General features: G+C 38.8%; 1 protein-coding gene and 1 long non-coding RNA gene across 3 annotated transcripts in view; one reads left to right on the top strand and one right to left on the bottom strand.

The window, feature by feature from the left end:
• Positions 1-3,617, bottom strand: part of LOC116087328 — a 9,168-nt gene extending 5,551 nt beyond the window's left edge. The window contains exon 1 of the long non-coding RNA XR_004117364.1: positions 3,509-3,617. This is a non-coding gene — a long non-coding RNA (uncharacterized LOC116087328). The remainder of the gene's footprint in view (positions 1-3,508) is intronic.
• The window catches only part of Dcc (DCC netrin 1 receptor), a 1,081,061-nt gene that overhangs the window by 14,179 nt on the left and 1,049,408 nt on the right, over positions 1-17,474 (top strand). The window lies entirely within an intron of this gene.

The following is a 17,474-nucleotide window of genomic DNA, read 5'->3' as shown; positions in this document are numbered from 1 at the left end:
CTCTCTCTCTCTCTCTCTCTCTCTCTCTCCCTCTCTTTCTCCCTCTCTCTCTGTCTCTCTATCTCTCTCTCTCTGTCTATCTCCCTCCCTCCCTCCCTCCCTCCCTTCCTTCCTTCCTTTCTTTTTTGTGATTCTCGGTTTGTTTTGTGTTTTCCACTATTTTTTTTCTTAGCACTACATCCTAAGCTATTAAGACATTTTTGCCTGCACAAACCCTCCATATGAGGGTTAGCAATCACACTGCTAACCGCCGCATGAAGAGAGACCATTGTAGAGGGCAGTAGTAGGGTCTAGTAAGTGGCTGCTGCTCCAAGAGTCCTAGGAGTGTTGGTGTCTGATTGGAGACAATTTGCATTTTAGCTACTTGTTGGGTCATTGAGACCTTACACTCTATTGCTTAGCAAAATCAGAGAGAACACTTCAGAGTGAGCATTTGTCTCGGCCCACCATTCTGTGAATACCATCAGGAACAGATCATTTTAAGTAATATGGTGTCTTTTGGAGATTGCAAATTTGTAGTGTTATTGGTGATCTCACAGGCTGTGTTTGTGTTCCATTGGGTGTAGTACTTTGTTCATACTCACATGTTTTTTATTTGTGGGATTGCAGAGATTCCAAAGTTACTCCTGTGTATACTAATTTAGACATTTCAACTAACCACAAAGCAAACTTCTAACTTTCTGAGGTATTTGATACAACAGGGTTATTCTTTGATCTTTTCTCTCTGCCATCCATTTCTGCCTCCTTGACTTTTTTTTTGTATATACTGTTAATAATTTTACTGGCAACATTCCAGAGTGCCTGTGGAAAAGTAAAAGTCAAGGAAATCCCTCAAATGCTAAATGCAAACATATGAAGTCTACAGAATTTGCTATCTCCTTAAGCCCTGGTCCTGAGACACCCAGGGCATTTGTCAGTGCCAATATTGAATATGGAACAAGGCAAAAGAAGTGAATAATTACTTTCTACATAGTAATCCCAAGGAAAGACTCCAAGTTTGCCTTAGGACAACCATTCCTGAAGACCTAGATGAGGCAAAAATATTAAAATGCTAATTTTGTAAAAACCTATGTAGGAGTCAAGAGAAGACGCCAGAAATAAGGGAGGTTTGGCAAATGAGGACAAATCTTTTATTTAAAAGTGTTGGTTTGTTAGAAATGGCTATGTTATTGGATAGATTAAAATGGGACCCCATGCTGGGCGGTGGTGGCACATGCCTTTAATCCCAGCACTTGTGATGCAGAGACAGGTGGATTTCTGAATTTGAGGCCAGCCTGGTCTACAGAGTGAGTTCCAGAACAGCCAGGGCTGCACAGAGAAACCCTGTCTCGAACACCCCGCCCCCCAAAGAAACAGGACTACAGAGATACTTAGTGAAGCCCTGTATTAGTTTTGATGAGGGTGTGTACTTTTGCACACTCCTGGATGTAAATCTTGGCAATATCAATGATGTAATGAAGATTCAAGACCCTTACTTCCTACATTTGTAAAACATTATAGATTGGTTAAACTAAAAATATATGACACAAATAGGTAACTCCACTCCTTGGCGTCTAGTATACACTAAGCTATTTCTGATATTATTCAGATTTGCCACAGGAGCTTGACATTTGAGATATCATATGAAATAATACTCTATAGTGAATTTACAAAGCTTATAACAAAGTACCAATAACCAGGTATGGTAGCATATACCTTTAATCCCAGCACTGGGAGGCAGAAGCTGCCTGATCTCTGAATTTGAGGTTGGTTGTTTACAGAGTGAATTCCAGGACAACCAGGGCTATACAGAGGAAGCCTGCCTTAAAAACAAAACAAAACAGAACAAAACAAAACAATAGGAAAGTAAACAACCACACAAACAAAAATACCACTGTGTTCATAGTTAGTAGAATGTCTAGGTAAGAGGACTTACATATTTTGAAACAAGATAGACTCACAAGGTGAGATATTACTACTGTTACTAAGATACAAATGAATGAGATGGGGAGTTTGAGAAAGCAAGCAGCAGCCTCAGAAAGCCTTTGTAACTAAGAAAGGACAGATTTGATGGGTCAGTTGCCTGGAGGGGATGGACAGATTTCCCTCTGGGACACTGTGCTTTATGTTTGAGGAGAACAATGCCATTGCTTCACCGCTGAGAGCCCTCTTCCTGCTTTGGTTTGGCCCCAGCGAAGGTGCCCTGTTCACTAGGCTTCTTCAGCAGATGCATGAGAAGGCTGGGAGGAAGAGGCATACAGAAGTGACAAGGTTGTCTAAGAAGCGAATGGCAGCATAAATAATGTAATTTTAGAATGAAGAGTCTTTGCCTGCAAGGCGTCTCCTAATAATTTTATGGAGATCTCAAAGGAACAGATTGCCAGGAGTAAGGCAGATGCCACCAGGCACCGATTTCTAACACAGAGACATGGTAACCGAGAAAGCCATTTTATATTGCGAGTTGTAGCAGCAAACCTCTGCTGGACACTGGTGTGCACATCTTATTCCTTCTAGTACAACTTGGAAAATGAATTTAAAAAACCTTTAGTAAATTTTATCATCTATAAGTATTAATGCATCAAAGGTGTTAGATCATTGATGGATTTTTGTGCATTTTCTACCAAAAATGCAAGTATCCTAGCCCATAATTTGCAGCATACAGCCACTTAATAGCTTTTCCTTTGTCTTTTCTCAGAAGATTCTGATTCATATAAGGTAATGGTAATGGATAATAAATGATGATGATGGTGAAAAATGATGTTGCTACTTGGTGTTCTTGACACTTCCTTACATGCTTTGAAATGTATTTTCTATCTTGGCCCTCAGAAGCCTCTATCAAGGAGTCAACACTGTTAATTTAACTCATATGCTTTATCCACAAGGTCATGGGGATTGCTGACTATCTTTTTGGAGAGGAAATTTTATTGTGTCATTTGTTCTTTAAGGAAGCTCCCTGCTCTGAAAGAAAAACTTTGATTTGGTGTTGACTCCTAATGCACACCACTGTATGACACATTTCTTTTAAAACAAGGGTATTCTGATATTCTGTACTTCTAAATTACTTAAAAATAGTTACCTGGCATCAATATTTTTGTTTCTCATACCACTCTGCAATAAGAACAATGAGGGTTCCTTGGAGAAATAGCTGATTCTAGGACTTAGGTAGAAAATGTACGAGATAAGCCTGGGGCATCTTGGAGTGCCAGACAGTATGTAATAAAGAAGTTCTTGTTTATGGAAAGGAACAAAAACATCTATAATGATGGAAGATGTAAAGGAAGCCAAGAGCTGATGGGAAGGGCTCTGGGTGGTCCAATATGTAATATGTGAACAAGCAATTACATAAAGCTATTTCAAGCAATCATCAAAACCCTTATGATATGAATGAATGAATGAATGAATAATTAAATAGAAGATTATGGTTAAATGTACAGACTAAATCCAAAGTATGTATATAAGCATTCCACTTTCCAGTAAGTAGTGTGGAGTCTAGACCCAACCATTCTAAGTATTACTTGTGTTTGGTTACCTCCTTCCAAAGAGAAGAACATGTGATCTGGAGATGAGCAGAATACATTTTCAGTGGAAAACCTGGTAACCATGTGACACAGTTTATCCTCATCCAGGTGATGAAGGTCAGAGTTATCTGTGACAGAGTCCCTTGACAGTATGCGGCTTTGATGTGATGTGAATGGTACCTCTGGCCTTCCTCCTTCAAATCTGTAGCTCCCCTCTACTGAGAAAAGGAAAAAAATACAAACATATAGTCTCTGTGAGCTTGTTTCCTATTGCTCTGATAAACACCATGACCAAAACAACTTGAGGAGGAAATGTTTTGCTCGTCTTATAGTTTATGTTTCAGCGTGACATTGGCAGTTAAGCTGGGAGTGGAGACTCAAGTTGGGAACCTGGAAGCAAGAAGAGAAGTGACTATGGGGGAGTGTTGCTTACTGGCTTCCTCACCAAGTTTGCTCAACTTGCTTAAGAACTTAAGCTGTAAGGATACAACCTAAGACCCACTTACCCAGGGGTGAGCACTGCCTACAATACTGAGCAAGAAAATGCACCACAGACTTGCCTAGGGGCCAGCCTAATGGAAGCATCTATTGAAGTTTCCTCTTTTCAAACAACCCTGTGTCAAGTTCACAAAATCAACAGAATGCACAACTAGCGACCATATTCTTAAGTGAAAGTCCATAAATATTCACCCAATGTTCTTCAAAACTATCCTAAAATAAGAGAAATTCTGAGAAATAAGTAAAATGTCATAGCCAATAGGAAACAAGAAGTTATGATGTCAAAATAGCATAGATTACATTGTTGTGGGGTTTCTAGTTAAAATTAAGATGAGATCTGAACCAAGTATGAACTTTAGTTGGCAGTGATGGACAGTGTTGACTGATGAATTTTCATAAGTATTAATGTCCATTGTTAAAACTAAAGGAAACTTGATGGATGGTATATTGAACGTCTTATACTTTCTTCATAATTTTCTTCAAATTTAAAGTAGTTATAAAATAAATATTGTCTTTCAAAATATATCAACTTATCTCCTAAGCATAAAATGCAGATAAAAGTATTTAATCTCTATATAAATATATTTGTGCAGTCGTTCCCTTACATTTCCCTCATAGCTACAGCCACATATGTAGCAGAGGATGGCCTTGTTAGTCATCAGTACAAAGGAGAGGCCCTTGGTCCTGGGAAGACTTGATGCCCAGGGGAATGCCAGGGCAGGGAGGCAGGAGTGAGTGGGTTGGTGAGGGAGCATGTTCATAGAAGCAGAGGGAGGGAGGAGGGGATAGGCGGTTTCTGGAGGGGAAATTGGAAAAGGGGATATCATTTGAAATGTAAATAAATGAAATATCCAATAAAAAAGAGTTCCAGGAAGATTATGATAAACCTCTCCTAGGAGCTGTTGTGTGTGTAAGTCTGCCAGCTGTGCCTGTTGGACTTTTCCCAGGGCCTCAGGTAGGCACCACCCCTTTCCAGGAAATACTGGCAATCCTTTGTGCATCAGTGATCAGCTGCTCTGGTTCTGTGTGCCGGAGTTTACTATCTTAAATAACAGTGTGAAGCACTGTTCGTTCCCTTTCTCTCTTGTCCTTCCCACCACTCCTGCCCTTTCTTTTGCTCACTTTTACAGGAGATATTGAGTGCTAATTAAATATGTGTCTGCTTTGAGACTTATATACCATAGCAAGTCCCTGGTTTATGAGGAATGTAGAAAACAAAAAGCATTAAAATAGCAATAATGTCTCCTAGTTATGAGATTGTATAGTTGTATAGTGAATGACGACTTAACAGCTATCACTTATGAAATATTTATTTTCCTCTTATCTTTTTTTTGTTTGTTTTAAAGATTTATTTATTTATTATGTGTAAGTACATCGTAGCTGTCTTCAGATACCCCAGAAGAGAACATCAGATCTCACTATGGATGGTTGTGAGCCATCATGTGGTTGCTGGGATTTGAGCTCACGACCTTCAGAAGAGCAGTCGGCGCTCTTAACCACTGAGCCATCTCTCCAGCCCTCCCCTTATCTTCTTAAGCAGCAATATGTCAGCTAAAAATCCTAGTTCCTAGACGGTGGCACAGGTCATGTGCAGAACTCTGGTAAACACATAGAGCAAGAAAAGACTTTTTTACATTTCAAAAAATAGCAGGCTAGTGTCCCGAGCTAAGTGTACTGCCTTCTGCCATTTGGTTCACTTCTTCACCCAAAAAGGGCTGAGGAGCACTGAAGTCCACAGGGAAGGCTCCTCCCCTTCTGTCCTCAGGATAACAAGAAGAAAGAGATTCTTGAGCCCATCATAACCTTTTGATCCTTTCTACCACCCTAAGACCCAATCTGTCCAGACTTACTGTTATGTGAGCAATCACACCGAGTTGGTCTTAAACTTCCATTCTGGGGTCCCTGCAACATGTAGCAACATTCAGTCCTGACTCCAGCATATCCCCATATTGTTTGGTATTTCTTAAAGTGAAGAAGGGACTGCATTGATGCCCTTCTACAGATGAAGCAAATTAAATACACTCCCCCCATAAAAAAAGATACCTAAATTCCCACGTGTTCATGGTACCTAATTATAGAGCTATGATTTAAAGCCAGGCACAAAAGCACATGTCCTTAAATCTGCACTACAAATCCTGGACAAACAATGGAAGCTGTTGTTATGCTATTGTTGTTGCTAGAAACATTCACTTCCTCTCTCCAAATCGGTGATATTTTTCAACGAGCCATTTATTATTTAGACACTTCTAGGTTATTGAGTACCCAAATAAAAACTCCATTTTCTGCTAATCATTTTCAAATGCCATGGTTTTCACTAACAAGTTATAAGACAGCACCACGCACTTTAATTTCCTCTGAAGACTTCCAGTGCCACCTTATAAAGACTAACACCCCCAATACAGCCTTGGAATACTAATGATCTGCCTTAACAACCAGACTAAGCTTTGCAATTTACACATGTGTTGCAGTTTCTCTTCCATTATAGGGTAAAGGAAATTTCATAGAGTTTTGATATATCATGTAAATTACAACAACAAAGTGCCATTCTATGTCTTCATTAAAGTAGGAGATGATAATTATGCAGCCATGTAGTGTGGTCTTTCAGGCTTTAAGTCATGAACATTCAATAGTGTCTCTTTACTTGTGCTTAAGTTGGCATTTGTGAGCAGCATATAATCAATGAATCAATGACCCAATTTTCCCTTAAAGATATGGTGCATCGCTTAAGAAGAAAAGGAACAACAACTAAAAAAACAAAACAGAGATTATTGTATGATATTATGAAAAGAGCTGCTTCAGCAAAGAAACTGGCAAAAAAGGAAGAAAGAAAGAAAGAAAGAAAGAAAGAAAGAAAGAAAGAAAGAAAGAAAGAAAGAAAGAAAGAACAACAACAACAAAAACCAAAAACCATTGAAAGCTTTTTTTTTGGGGGGGGGGATGATGATTTTACTTAACTAAGCCAAAAGTGAAATTGGATACAAACGCTCAGTTTCTGAAGCGTTTTATTATTTTGCTACAGCAAGTAGGAAAGCACCAATGTGGGATTGCTGGTTGGAACGTATTGTTTACAGTCATGATTAGGACTGCGTAAGTGGCTGTGTCTATGAAGTGCACAGCAAAAATCAACTAGTCTTAAAACTCACAGCTTAAACCTAATTGATTCTGTCCTGTTCCTTACAAATGTGGAATCCTGTACTCAACTGACTAATTTGTCTCACATGATGTCTCATCAGTACATAGCGATGCTTCTGGTGTGATAGAGCTTATGGCCATATGGGCGACTCAACGTGTTCAGTGTATTTACTTCTGCATCCTTATTATATCTCTTCCTTAAAGCATCCATTTGCACTGTGATAATTTAGATATTCCTCTGTTTTTATTGGTTATTTTATTCATTTACATTTCAAATGTTATCCCCTTTCCCAGTTAAACCCTGTATCCCCTCCACCATTTCCCTGCTTCTATGAGGGTGCTCCCCTACCCACCCACCCCCTCCTGCCTCAGCACCTTATCATTCCCCTGTGCTAGGTCATCAAGCCTCCACAGGACCAAGGGGTCCCTTCTCATTGATTGAGGGAAGAAAACTGCCTTATTCTATCTCCTTTGAGCAAAGTACTATTCATTGGTTTCTCTGTTTTCTTATTTTTATGTTTTTCTTTTTTTGTTGCACATTTAGTATGAAACTTGGTAAATATTTAAAGTCAATAGTTAATGCTGTATCACATGTAACAGACAGAAGTGGGCCAGCAAGATGGCTCAGCAAGTAAAGGCCTGATGACCTGAGTTGGATTGTTCAGGACCCATATGGCAGAGGGTAAGAACTGACTCCTGAAACTTATGCTCTGGCCTCTAAAGGTACACCACAGCATGCTTGTTCCCATACACTACACAAATGCAGCTATACATACAGATAAATGAACAAATAAGTAAGTAAAGGTTAAAGTGTATTAGTCATGTTGTGTTTATAACAAATAAACAAGGCATATCTAAAAAAATCCCTTAAATACATTGCTTAATTGATTAGGCAACATAAGACAGGATCAAGACGAAACTGCTGTTCTGTACCAAGTTATCCCCAAAGTGCTGAGCATGGATTTTTCTTATTTCTATGTGAGGAGAAAACCGAGTTCTATGTAAGAACTGAGAAATTCCAATGACCATCAAGATCTTTTGTTTCAAAGTGCAGCAAAACAATCGTCATATAGGAGTTTGCTGGAAATGTAGATACTTGGGCTCCACCATTTCTGAGTTGACATTTTAGCAAAGACTGCGGTTGGCACAAGTGCAGATAGCAGTTTAGGGAATTGTTGTTCTGGTTTCAAAGTGATGCCCATACATGACATGACTTGAAGGCCTGTGAACTTCCTTTGAACATGTGATCTAGGGTAAAGAAGAACTAGTACTGTGATAGCTTCTTAAAATCTGCTTCCAATGGCTGAGGACAGTGCCAGGATGACCATAACCATCAAGGGTACGCTTCCATTCTTCACTCTCCTGAGTCTCATCCTGAGATTACGTCTTTGAAGTTCCAAGACACTAATGTCCACATCCCTAAATGGAGGAATTACTACTCTCAATCCAATTACCTGTCACTTATTGTGGTTCGTTTGCAATGATTTTGCAATGCACTTAAAGACTCTAGTCAGCTAAACTGTGACCTGTATGAAGAGAATGATACCAAGAATATTTTCTTTATACCATACTCTAACTAAGGACTTCAATGTGGTAATGACAAAACAGTACATTGAACACCAAAGAAATGATAAATTTTCCTTCAGCGAGATGTAGGAGGAAGTAAATGTGAGTTTGGTTTTTCTGCCATGATGACTTTATTAGAGGAAAGTGTATTAAGTTTAAAGTTTTCGTAGCTCTCTTGTGGGGAGAGAAACAGAGGCATTGCTAATTCCTTCTTATTTATCACTTAGAGACTTGTGTCATTAATGCTTCATTTCTCTGTAATTTGTATAAAACACATTCTCAAGCATAAAACACTTCACGCATTAGTACATTGGCACTAACTGCACTTCCTATGGCTTGTAACTTTCCTTTACTGGAAGCCAGTTGTTAAAGGACCAATCAGAAGCAAGCTGAACCAATCACCTACTTATTAGGGGATGAGATAGTGATGAAGAATAAGTTGAGAGCCCTTCAAAGAAAATTTGACATGCCAATGCATTTTCCTAATCCACATCTCCATTCCTTCTTGGCTCATTATACTCCCATTGCTATCCAGCATTGAAATATATCAGATGAGTATGAATGGTAAGTACAACACCACACTTTGAATTACTGTCTGAGAGGTGCTGTTTTCATTAGAATTTGGATCTCTTATTTTTGAGGCAGTCTTGAGCCCTTTTTGTTATACTGAAATTTATTTTAAGCGTCAGGTTGGAAAAGATTTCTCTGTTTTGTTTCAGAAGCCTTTGTGGGACAGAGGACTCCTATCACACTTTCCTGATACCAGCAATTTCCCTTGCAAAGATGATGAATTTTAAGAGTAAAACAAAGCTGGGTACAGTGACTCAGGTCTTTGATTCCAGCCCTTGAGATTCTGTACATTGGAGGCCAGCCTGGTCTACATAGTGAGTTCCAGGATAGCCAGCTCTACAATAAACAGTCCTGCCTCAAAACAAACCAAAAAAAAAAAAGGTGTAAAATGAAATGAGGAAATTTTCTTTTCAGTGAATCAGTGCCTAACTTTCTGTAAATAATAGATGTGGGAGATTTTTTTCTTAAACTTTCCACTCCCTGGACTACTCTGAGCTTGAGCTTTGTGGTTTAAAACTAGTGATGGCAATACTTTCCTTTCACAAACAGTATAATTAAACTCTTGATTGAATGAAGAAACATGCCTTTGGCTGTGTGTGACATTTTATTTTGGGAACCTTCTGCTAGCAGAAGCTAATCTGTTTCAGCATGGAAAGGTCAACTAGCATCTCATGTGCTAGGTCTATAAGGCCAGCATCTGGAAGACTTTCTTCATGGATGGCAGATCTAACTAGAGGTGCCTGACAGTTCCCACGAATAGGTGAATGATGGTCATTCCAACTGTTTCTGCATCCCACAGTCCTTGTGATGAGTTCCCAAAGATGGAAATCATCCACATCGATAAACAACCAAATTTCCACATCTCTCCCTGCCCTGATTCTAGGAAATTGGTTTTATTGTTGTTGGTTTGCTTTTCTGTTTGTTTTTTTTTACCTTGGAGACAAGATCAGGCATGATAGAGGAAACTTCCAATTTCAATCAAGTAAATCTTCATGGGATCCCAAGAAGGGGTAAGGAGGATTGTAAAAGGTGCTTGAATCCTACACTGAATTCTGTCCTTTAAAACAGTTTTAGCTTTTATCTTCTAAAGCCTATGCTTGTGTTTCTCTTTTGGATTGTATGTTAACTCTTCAATTCAAGCACCTCAGAGGAACTTTAAAGCAAAATATTGTACCTTGTAATACCTTCAAATATTAAGATAGAAGGTTGAATCTGTCCTTTCGACCCTTTTAAGGGCATGTGAAGACTTGGAGTAAAATTAAACAAAATGTCTTTTTGTTTTTTAAGTCCAGAATCATAAGCCAAGAAAGAATTCATTATTCGTGATTTGCATAGTCGACCTCTTTTGAGAGCAGTCTTACAATCTAGTGCTTGCAATCCAGTAGGAGGTTGGAAGTCAATTAGTTTCAATTTATTTTCAAAGAGAAATAATGAGTTTTATAGTATTTCTCTTCATGATCTTGCAGCTTCTTCTTTGACCCCACAAAGGAGAGGTTCCCTTGGTCTTCTTGGGATCCTCTTCACGATCTTGCAGCATCTTCTTTGACCCCACAAAGGAGAGGATCCCTTGGTCTTTTTGGGATCCTCTACTTACTTTGGATGGATTATTGTCCTGGACACTTCTGTCTTTTGCTTTCATTATTTACTTACTGAGCCCTGTCATTTAATCTTTAGCTTGCATAAAAAGGAGAAGAGCGACACAAAGTCTGGAAGGGTAACAGTTAGGAGGTGGCTGACATAAAGTAGTGACTGTTTTCTATGATGAACAGAAATACCAGGCCCTGAGATCGAGTGGAAGTCTTGGATGAACTTTGAACTTGTTCTCAACTATGCTTTTCTTCACAGATTCAGAGACTTAAGTTGGATGATCATACGTTTTCCTTTCAAATTGAAAATCCTAACGATGTAGACACTTTAGAAGCAATAAATCATGTTTGCTAATCTTATGCTTTTATGCTCAGCACAGTAAATTCTGGAAACTATATAGGTGGCTGTGTTTGTAAACAGATTGAGATAGAAATTATGTAGGGGTTAATTTCCTACCATGCGATATGTTTGAAGTTGTGTCCTTGTCATTTTCCATACTTTCAGATCTGAAAAAGATTAATGAGACGGTGGTATTCAGTGCTTGGATGCTTGGAAGACGAGTGCTGTATTTTAGTAAGGCGCTCACCATCACTGCTGCCATTTGCTGTGAGGTGGTTCCCACTGATGTGTTCTATTATCCGCCTCTCTCACTCATTAGGTACGGAGGCTAGGAGATTAGAGCAACAGGCAACGGATGCATTTTCTGATTACTGTTTAGTGAAAAAGATGAAGAAAGAGCACATGACTGCTTATAAAATAATAAATATTTAATTAAAACAACGTTGATATCTCTGAAAGGAAAGGATACTGTTCTCTTCCTTAAAACATCAAGAGATGGGTGTTTGAGGATGGTGGCTTAAGGAAGAGTTCTGGCTAGTGGAGAATATGGCCCCATGCCTGTGCTGGAGCAATGCAGCAGTGTGAATTTTGCTTCGGTTGCAATCAATTGCTACTTCTCTGCTGCACTCAGACAGCACTTCATCTGTTGTCTATCAGGAGTCAGCAATTTTATTCAGTAAGGGACCTCTTCATTAATATTTTAGTCTTTAAAACCCATAGTTGGTGTATTTAATTTTGACATGCTAGCCAAAACAACCACATGCTATATTTAAATTAATGGATGTTGGTTTGTTCTAACACAGTTTTATTTATAAAAAATGAGATATAGCTGTGGTTCAAAGTTAACCAGCTATTAGTTTAGATTACGACCTCTGGGTATCAAACTATAGTTACAATGTAATACATTATTTTGTATTATTCTGTCCAAACTACAGTTTCTTCCAATGCTCACCATCACTTCAAATTTCTATATTTCATATCCTCCATAGTGTCTATCATTTTTATGTATATGGTATGTATATGTAGTAAAAGACTACAGTGTGTGTACACTTCTTTGTTTAAGACATTAATGCTATTGGATAAGAGTATCTTCCTTTTGTAGGAGTGGCGGGAAGACACATATCTTCTCTGGTTCCCACATCCTGTCCTCACGTCATACTGTTTCTTATTGGCTTTTCTGAGGAAAAGTAATCTTCTTTATTTCCTGGATCAGTATTGATGATTGTCATTGAGTTCTATCTCAGGCTGACTTAGTAAAGCCAGTGCCAGCCTATGGCTGCTTCTCCTGTTCAACAAAAGCCACCCCCAAGAAGATCGATTGCTGCAGTGTATCTGAAGAGGTCCTTTGAATCCAAACCAGCAGGATGCTCCCACTGAGGAGGAGCTGAAATTGGATATACAAAGAGAAGCCTGAGAGTGTGATGGTGTGCTGTGTGAATTATAGGTCTTCCTCCAGCAGGAGAGGCCTTTCCATGCTGCTCAGAGTCACAGACGTATCGACCGCAGAGCCTTTCTTCCTGACTTTTCCCCCCCTTTGGAAAGATAGTTTGAGTCCAGATGGTGGCGTTTGCATATGTACTAATAAATTAACAGTTATCTGAGCTTTGCAAGTTTTATCCCTTTTTCCATCTCGAAAGTCTACCTGTGACTGACACACACATTGGTAAAACGGACAGGTACACACAGAGACACACACACACTGACATACACAAACAAACACATGCCCAAACACACACACACACTGAGACACACACAGGCACAAACAAAAATTTCTAAAGCTTTTTCAAAGCATTTCTGTCTCATTTCGAAAATTACCACAAGTCTCTTGAACCATTTATCCCTATCGCTTAATTCTTTCTGGACATGTCCTTAATGCCTTAGGGTCTATATATTTCTTTCTTTTTCATTTAGAATTGGAAAGTAGTTGTTTTGGGAGATGGTGGTGATTTGTCATATGAATGGGAAGTGAAGACATATTAATTTTTAATCTCAAAGTATGCTTTAGCTATTAAGAGCCTGTTTTCCTTAGCCCACTGTGTTGTCCCATAGGACAATAGTTCTGCCACATTTACGTACTCTACCAAGTAAACACTGTGTAAGCACCGCTCTAGTAATCAAATCAGAGTTACTGAGATCTATGCATCACACCTGACCAGCGTGGGGGAGTGAATTCCACCCCCAATTGGTTATGGTGACTAGGATATCTAAACTGTTGGCTGATTTGCTAAGTGGCTAGCATTATGTCACTTGACACAAGTAGGTCATTTGGAAAGAGGTAACCTTGACTGAGAAAATGCCCCAACTAGAATGGTTTGTAGGTAAACCCATTAGACAGTTTCTTGGTTAGTAATAGAGGAGGGGTAGGGTATCCCTGTGTGGATTGTTCAACCTCTGGGAAAATGGTCCAGAATTGCACAGGGGAGCAGACTGAGAACGCTGTCAAGCCAGGAAGCACTATTTGTCCATCCATGGTCTGAGGTCTGTTCCTGACCTCAGGTTTCTGCCCTGACTTCCCTCTGTGATGAAGTATGACTTCAGGGTTGTAAGCTGAAATAAACACTTTCCTCCACAAGTCTGGTCATGGTGTTTTTTCAGAGCATTAGAAACTCTAACTAAGGTAATGAGGATGTTCATTCTCTAAAACATCTGCTTGCTTACTTGTTGGAAGATAGAGTTGAAGACAGAAGCTCTGATCTTGGTTCATATCCTAGCATCTCTTCAGAAGATATGATTGGGATAGTAGACCAATAGGTTCTTGGTGCTAACAAGGACTTCCTTAAATACATTTGTTTTAAACAGATGTTGAACTAATTGGGGGAAAAGAAAATATTACCAAAACATGAAAAATAAAAATGTAATGGTTAATTATGGCTCAATCCAGAAACCAAGAAAAAGAATATTACTTAAACAAAAGTTTGAAATTTGCTTGTCCACGTTGAAATTTTTTCTAATGGAGAAGAAAAGGATCCACAACAGAGAACTTAATAGAAAACATTCCTTATATTTTCCAAGTTGTCTCCAAAAAAGTCAAAACACTACTTGCAATATCTCATAAGAAAGGGCAATAATTAACATATGTTGGTAAAGACAAAAAAAAAATCTCAGAGTTTAGAGGGTGATAAGGATTCACAGTAGTATAACACAGATATGAAATTTGTTTCAAAGGAATCTGACCAGGGGAGAGACCACCTACTCAGTGGATGCTACTTCCTTAAGGTAATAAAGAGAATGCTATTAGTGTGGAAAGGACCATCTCTATGATGACTTACTGTTCATCTTCCTAGAAGATCAGTTATGGACACATACATTTAACGTTCTCTGTTTCCATGGCCGCAGCAACTAACGCTATATGTCCATCCATGCTAAGTGATGTCCATATGTTTGTGCATATGAATGAATGATCTATTGGAGCCTGCGTGAGGATGACAAAATGACAATAATGTTTCTGTTTGTGGATAAGAAAGCAATTCAAGTACTACCGAGTTAGGATGGCTTTTATTAAATATTCAGCAATAATTTATATCTTACATATTTTAGTGGGCAAAAGCCCTTGATATATCCTAAAATATAACACTCTCAATTTTTAAAATGAGAAGTTTAATTAGTTGATGGTTGCTAAGAGCTTCAAGGGAGAGAAGTGCTCTTTAATTGCTATTTCTATTCTTTTTGCCCTTTTATACCTCCTCAAAGTCTGCAAGGTGCTTAGCAGCCTCAGAAACAGAAATTCTTAATGCCTCCTCTTCTCCCAGATCATCTTGCTTTCTGGGTGTGCACAGTAAAGCATTGAACTCATTTGTCCTGGAATCATGGGGAAGGAGGATTGATCCAAAAGGATTCTTTGAATGAACCTAACCAGTCTCTCTGCGCTTCACAAGGGTTTCCTGGCAGAGTTCTATTTTGGACTTGATGGAATTTCAGGACTTAGAGAAGCCTTACTTCTGAAATTCTACATCCTCCTTGCTATGCCTGTGCCTCTCTCGGCTCAGCTGTATGTCCATTAGAACCCTTATACACACCTTGGTGTGACTAGCCACATATAGGGTGTGGCTCATTTTGTTTTTCTCTCTGGTCCCATTTCTCCCGAGAAACAGCTCATTTTTGAGTTTGTTTTTGTTTTACAACACTCTTCTTATATATTTTACTGTACAAAAGCTATAATACTTGATAAATGTGTCACCTACATTTCTAGATAGTGTAACAGTGACTATAGAAGTAATTGACATGTTAATGAGTACTGAGATAAGCAGTACTTTAGTGAGTACTGGGTGAGCAGTGATTTAGTTATGCCTCTTCCTTTGCTTCCAACTACAATTAGGGGCTGTTATCTAGGAAGCAGAACTAATTTATCCCACAGGACTTATCTTCAGGGAAACTCCCTTTCTAGCTTAGAAAAGTAACCCCTGCATAATACTAATTTGTTGGCCTGGTGTGCAGAAGATGTCACTGGGCCTTGGTTGTGGAGGTGGACAATGGCAGGGGTGGGGACATTTTTCTTCTTTCACAATTGTAGTGTGCCATTTGAGTAATTGCTCATTGGCTGGTGACTCAGGCAGGTCTCTAACTTACTCTACAAGGCTCTCATATGTCAGAGATGGGTGTGCGGAGATTTCTCTATGCTCTCTTGAGGTAACAGGTGGACACTAGGGATATGAACAGCAAAATGTTATAAGACTGTATACAGTTTCTACCACTTGTGGTGCATTTGAATATGCATTAATGGGTAAACAAGTATGCATGCAAAAAGCCTCCTTTAACATTTATTAACAGAAGTATGAAACATATTTTTAGTGATATGATTGATTTTTAAATAGATGTAAGCACAGGTCTGAGTGTATTTATGCCCTTTCCTCCATCCCCAGCCCACAGATAGTGTTTGAACGTGTAGAATCTACTGCACGTTCTGAATTTAATTTGTGCAGCTCAGAGCATCCTTGGAAGCACGTAGAGGAGGGAATGACAAAATGCTGAGATGATAAAGGATGTGGCAGTGATCGGAAGCAATTTGTTGTTTGTATGAGAAATGCAGCGAGTTTTGCTAAAAACCTGTAGTTAGCACCATTATCTTTCTCCCCACACCAGGTTTGATTGTGCTGACAATACACCTGTGGCTTTTGATCAATGGCCAGGCTCTGCAGCGGTAGTGGTTCCCTTCAGAGGGAGAATTTTAAAAATATAACATAAGCCAGAGGAAGAGCTTAATGGATGGAGAGTTGTGAATTTCCCTGTTTTCGTTCTGGTTTGTCCTTCCAAATTCCTGGAGGAGTTTATTACTCAAAGTCTTATATGGATGATATTAACAGAGTGGAAATTAATCGACCTTCGATGTTTAGATGTGGAGTAGTTGGCAGTTAATAGAATAGCTCATTAGAGTGATTATCAAGACTGACTTCTAGTGGTTTTTAAAAGGGGGGAGTGCAAACTCACAAGAGAGACAAAGGCTGCCATACAATGTTATACAGCCAAGGGACTCCTGTTAGATCTAGATCTAACAGGCACTGATTCCCCAGACAGATGAAAACTAACCTTCTTAAAGACTAAAGGAGGCCAAATCAGTGATTTCATTATAGTGATGAAAGATGACTAAGTGACAGCAACCCTAGGTAAATTGAGTCAGCCTAGGTTTCAAGAGATTTAGGTTTCGTTTTTTTTAAAAAAATATTAATTTTTCTACTTTCCTCTCTAACCATTACAAGAAGGCAAATACTAAAAAGATCTTAGACTTTTATGATGTTCTGCAGAACATATGATACTAGTGTAGATCTGGAGGTCTCTATAGTTTATGCTGCTTCTTCATGTGTTAGTGCGTTTTCAGAAATAAAGAATGTTCACAAATCTGTGTTTTTTCCCACTGTGTATTCCTAATGATATGGTTGGAAATACCGGAATGTGTACGTGCAACCACTTGTTGACTTCTTCAGTGGAAGAACAGAGAATCTCTGACGTTGTCCATTTCTTCTGTGTTACATACATCAATAATTAGATCATGACTCTTCACTTCTATTCCAGTGCCATTTTCCTTGAATGTTGTATGGAAAATAAACCAAATTATATTTTTATCTACTGAATAATTCCATCAATTAATAATGTCTCTTTAATTCTTGGCATGTTGAGGATAAGGGGTGATGACAGCACTGTCACTCTTTTCCCTAAACCTTCTTTACCACTCTAGATAGATAATAGGACTTCACAACAAGGATCCAAGAACCTGGGATTAAGGCACATTTGGTTCTATAGCATTTTATCAGATTCCAGATTTTTGATGTTCTTTTTTTTTTTTTTTTTTTT

This window comes from Mastomys coucha, unplaced genomic scaffold (genome assembly GCF_008632895.1).
Source record: "Mastomys coucha isolate ucsf_1 unplaced genomic scaffold, UCSF_Mcou_1 pScaffold13, whole genome shotgun sequence".
Taxonomy (NCBI): Eukaryota; Metazoa; Chordata; class Mammalia; order Rodentia; family Muridae; genus Mastomys; species Mastomys coucha.
This window is presented reverse-complemented; position numbering and strand designations above follow the sequence as displayed.